This window comes from Cynara cardunculus, unplaced genomic scaffold (genome assembly GCF_001531365.2).
Source record: "Cynara cardunculus var. scolymus isolate 2C unplaced genomic scaffold, CcrdV1 Un_Scaffold_3730, whole genome shotgun sequence".
In the NCBI taxonomy this organism is placed as follows: Eukaryota; Viridiplantae; Streptophyta; class Magnoliopsida; order Asterales; family Asteraceae; genus Cynara; species Cynara cardunculus.
The window spans coordinates 13,891-19,710 of NW_020201593.1; positions in this window are offsets into that span (position 1 = coordinate 13,891).

Sequence of the window (5,820 nt, forward strand, 5' to 3'; positions counted from 1 at the left end):
GGGTTGAGGAGTTGTTGTTAGTGCTTTGGGCCAATTATACAACTCCTTGAACTTCAACAGGTCATACTCCCTTTTCTATAGTTTATGGATGTGAAGTTGTTTTACCAACTGAGGTAAACCTGCCTATTGCACGACATATATTTGACGATCATAACTTGGTCGATCTAATTTTTCACCTTGACGCACTTGAAGAACTAAGAAAATCAGCATTTGATCGTACCAATCTTTGATCAAACTTCAAGAAACATCATTATGAACTTGATACATGGCAATCTTCATGTATGAACATTAGAGAGAAAAAGTCAACTTGGTCAATGTAAGTTTATTTCCTCTCAAAACACAATTACACGTAATATGACAATTAAGCTCTCTTACAACTAACACTCTCTTACAAGACTTATTTATTGGTCAAACTAGAAATAGAAAAGTCAAAGTCAAACCATGACTTACAAAATCAAACCTTCTAGAAATACAAAATTAATCTTTCAAGATGAATACAATTAACACTAAAATTCAATCCTAACATTCTCCTCCTTTGGATTCAGGCTTGAAAGAATTTGTACTCTTTGAATCCCTTTCAAAACTTTGACGCTTTAAACACTTTATGACTTCTTAAAAAAAAACTTCAAGTTAGTTTTCTAACATTCTCCTCTTTATGTTCTTCAAGGGGTCTTCCCTTGAGAAAACATTTCAAACATTCTCCCTCTCGAATATAGAACAAAACAATCTTCTCTTTTCACAATGAAGAACAATAACAGCAACAGTCTTCAGAAATAATCTTCAAAGAACTTCTTCAGAATAAAATTCTCCGCACTTGAAATCTCTTTCAGTAATCTTTTGTTAAGATGAGATCTTCACATTCAACTCCCTCTCAACATTGTGTCACAAGAATAATCAGAAGTCGTTGCATTCACACTCCTTGAGTCTTTTGCAAATTCCCGATCTTCAGAATTGATTATTTCATTCATTATATAATACTCCCCCTTATGATGATCATTTGCATCATACATCTGAATGAATGAAATTTTCAACGTATGTCGTCAATTCGTAAAATTGTAAGAAAATCTTTTTAGATTATAAAGATGGGAAAGTAACCAAATTCAACGTATAAATTTGTTAACAATCTTATAAAAAGATTGGCCTGTGAATATAATAAATATATTCAGTACAACAAATGTACTTCATATATGAGACTTTTTAAGGTTTATCTCACCAGGACTTCCATTCAATCATCGATAGCTTATAAAAAGTATATCTATGAATGTTACGGCAAAATAACATATATATTGCAAAATTTGTGTGGTGAAAAAGAATAAAGCAACAAATGCTTCTAATTTGGCTCAAAAAGATAAAACGTGTGGACTACACAAATTTATCAGACTCAATTCGTGATCAAAAAGACTTGAAGGGGGGACATATATCCTTCTTTTTCAATATCAATTTTCTCCGAATGAAAAATTAATAGATTGTGAGCTCTGTTAAACCTCTCAATTGATAATGTAAAAAGTAATGAAAAACAATAAGTGATGAAGAACCAGAAGACCAATGAAGACATCAAGGCAGAAACGACTAAGTCTGGAGTTCAATCAGAGGACCGATGGACAGTCCAAGGATGTGATGGAAAGAGCATTCTCATCGATCCTCTGGTCATCAACACTTAGAAGATTTTCCAGCAATTCATCCAAGCATGCAATGAAGATTCGAAGATAAGGATGAAATCATCATATCATGAATGACAGCTGGAGAAGACAAGTCAACAGCTGGAATTCGAGTTTATCTTAATATTAACGCTTATCCATATAAAAGATAAACCTCATCTGTTAATAGAAGATTTGCTAGAAAGTAGCATTATATAGTTATCTTCTTATTAGCTGATTAGTATAAATAGGTGATTAGACCTATTGTAAAAATAGTCGCTTTTACGAATCGCTTTTACGTTTCTYWGTTTATAAAGTGAAACTTTTGAAGCTCAAGACTGTTCATAAATATTCTTATTTTTCTTCTCGAGTCTTCATAACTTAGGTTATTCATAACTAGATTATTAGTGTTATTGAGAGATCTGGGATCAACAAGCTCCGTGCCCTAAGTGTTTTTGAAACACTTATCTTTTAAGAGATAAATGAGTAGCTGGTGGGGTTGTGACAAGAATTGGCCTGGGTTTTGCCTTTTTCAAAATATTAATCTCGAAAGAATTGAGAACTATTAGATTTCGTGGTTTGCCCGGATTATAGAGGTTAGAACATGATTCTTTTGATCTTTTAATCCTGACACAACTCTCATCAATTCTTTTGGCTGACAATAACTACCCCTCTCATTTTCCATTTTAAGTTAAGCACACAATCCCATTTTATGTTTAAGCTCACTCAGATATGGATGTCCTCTTGGGTAGGTCTATCGGTTCTGACATTCCATAGAGGTATTTCTATGAAGCACTCAGTCCCTCCTAAAATTAACAGTGTATGTTCAATTGATCACAAACAGTTGATCAAAATATTATATCAAAGATGCTCAAATGATCAGATAAAATTGATCAAGAAAAATGTAGCTTTTAAGCACAATCAACAAGGAGTGATGTTCAACCCAGATTATTCAGACTATGTGGGAGAAATGAATGAAGATCTGTAAGTACAAGTTTACAGATTCAGGCAATCAAAGAATAATGAATTATGTAACAATCAAAGTAAAAAAATCATAAATAAAACAACTTTGAATACAAACGAGTGTACTATCACCGAAAATTATTTTCATTTAAAAGACGTGTTAATAACAATTTAAAGAATAGCTTAAACATGTATTGGAATTATGTACGACGAGAAATTAAGTAAAATCTCAAGAAATACCTGCTCAGAAAAGATACTCGTTTCAAAAATATTTCAGTTTCCATAAACATTTAACAAACTCTTATCAGCAACTCCCCCTAGAAAATAGATTTAAGTAATATTTATTTTTAGCTGAAAAACCAAAAAATGATAACATTTTGGCTCGGGTTCTGAACTGATTTATTCAGAAGCCATATACATTTCAGCTCGGGTCCTGAACCATTTTGTACAGAAACCATATCAGACAGATTACAAACTCCCCCTACATAAGTGCATCATACAAATGATCTTATCAACACAACATATGCCACATCTGCAAAACATATCAAGTAGATTTTGGTACCCAAACAAACTTGGGTACTACTTTGTTAATATCGGGTTGGGGAATGTTATAACTGCCAAACCATCTATTTCTATTAGATATATTCTTTTTAGCACTTTTAACAGGCAGATCAGATAAACAATAAGATCCATACCAGTTGTTATCATACCTGTTAAAACTATTCCAGCTGTTATGATAGCTGTTGTCTCCATACCACCTGTTGAACCTTTTCTTATTGACAAAGTCATTGGTTATGCATGTTAAGCACATGATTCTTCTCTTTCTAAGATTAATCAGATCATTAGTGGATCTCACAATGCAAGAAAGAACAGGGTTAGTAACAACATATTTATGAGACAAAGCAGAATCAGCTTTATTGGCCCAAACATTTTTAGTTTTTGAAAAGTAATTGGGTGATCGAATGACATACCCTTGATAATGCTGATTTGAAGAACGAGACTTATTCTTAGAAACAATTGATTTAGGGTTGCTTAAATAACTGTTTGGTTTAACGCTCGAACAGTCATAAAAGCTAGTTTTACACTGAGATTGAGAACCGGTTGAACTTTTAACACTTGAAAAGTTTTTTGCTTTCTCAGCAACTAAATCGTATTTCTTTTAAGTTCAATTCTTATGTTCAATTCAGTAACAAGTTATGTCTCTAGATCAGACAATTTCTCTGAAGATTCCAAAAACTTACCTTCTAACTCTTTCTTCAGCTTTTCAAACACTTTCCTTTCTTTCTCAAATGCCTTTCTTTCTTCATATGAACTTCCCTTTTCATTTTCAGAAGCAATGTCAAGCCATTTCTTCTTCTCTGTAAGTTCTTTGGCAATTGCAACATTTTTCTTGGCAGTGTTTTTCTTTTCAAGAGCAAACACTCTCTTCTCTTCATCTAATGCTTTCTTCTTCAGAATAATGCTGTCAGACAATTCCAAATTCTTGCTTAAACATTCTTCTTTAAACTCTTTCTTCTCTTTTAAAACTTGGCACGTTCCAAGATGATAACTTGTTCAAATTCAGATATTTGCTTTGAAATCATTTTGGCATTCGGGTCCAAGGAATTAATCTTGCTTTCAAAAGATATTCGTTCAGTATCAAATCTTTTCTCAGCTTCTATCATCTTTTTCTTCTTTTTCTCCAAAACTTTCTATTCAGCAACCAAACTCTTCTCAGCTTCTAAAACCTTCTCTTTCTCTTGTTCCAGTAATTTCCTTTCACTAACAACTTTCTTCTCAGCTTCATGTAATTTCTCAGTTAGCTCATCAAACTCTTTATTATTATTTCCTTGAGAGTTCCTCTCAGCATTCAATTCAAACTCAGCTTTATGAAGTTTATTAACCAAATTTTGATTTGTTTTGCTCCAAATTATCACTTCTTCATCTGACTCTATTCTTGCATAATTCAAAGTTTTCTCAAGATTTTTAATCCTAAACATGAAATTGTTTTCAATACTTTTCTTTATGCTCCCGTTTTAAATCTTTAATAAATTCCTCGTTAGCATGATTTTCAAGAAACACATTCACATATTTGTCTTTATACTCATTCAGATTTTTCTCCAATTCACAAACCTTTTCTTAAAAAATTCTTATTTTCGTTCTCAACAAATGATGCCATTTAAAAATTCAAGATTGATCAAAAGAATCTATGCAGTATTTCAAATCGATTAAAGAAATCACTTTCCAAAAATATCACAAGAATATCACTCAGATAAAAAAAAGCAGTCTTTGCAAAAATTTCAGAAAATCAAAATTGTTTAGTTCGAAAATGTTTTCAGACAAAATCAGTCAACAACAGTAAGTGATCACAAATCAAAAACAACTCAAGAACTGCTCAAAATGATGACATATCAGTAAAAAAAAAATAGTATCTGAAAAAATATGAATTTGGTCAGGACATAATCCAAAAATCTTAAAATTCTCAAAATTATGAAAAAACGATCAAAGAACTTCAAGCTTGGACAAGGAAATGGTTAAAGAAGATGAATCCGGTCAAGAATGTAAGCAAGGCAAGCTAAATCTCGAACAAGATGGTATCCAAGAAATGAAGCAAAAACAACTAAGTATTGACCAAGAATGATTGAATCTGGACGAGATTGAGCTTAGTCAAAGATGAATCCGGACAAAAAGGGTGACCGTATATGGTTCAAATCTGGATGCCTTATGCGATAAAGAGGAAATCCGGGCAGAAGGGTGTGCGGATAAGGGCTTACAAAATGGCTAAGTGATGATCAAGGTTGGTGAATTCGGGTAAGGTTGTTGCCGAGGAAGCTAGAGCTCGGTTGGGCTAGTGACCAAGAAAAGAAGTAACCCAGATAAGTTTGTTGGCCGTTGAAGATCAAATCCGGACAGGCTGTTGTCCGAGCATTGTTTGAATCTGGATGCGGGGTTGAGCGATGTTGTTGATCTCTGGATGCAGTGGTGTTCGAGGACTCTTGAGCTCGGCTAAGCTTTTGACCGAGGTGGCTTAAATCCGGACGCTTTGATGTGCGAGGAAGAGGGAGTCTGGCTAAAGGGGTATCCAAGAAAGGCAGACTTGAAAAATGGCTAAGGGGCCGTTTACTAAACTGCTTATTCGGGTAAGCGCTTACCAAGTCACATTACTTTACCGAATCAACATTGCAAGGACCAAGAATCTTACCCAATGTTATATCCCAGATCTGACAGTAGAACAATTTAA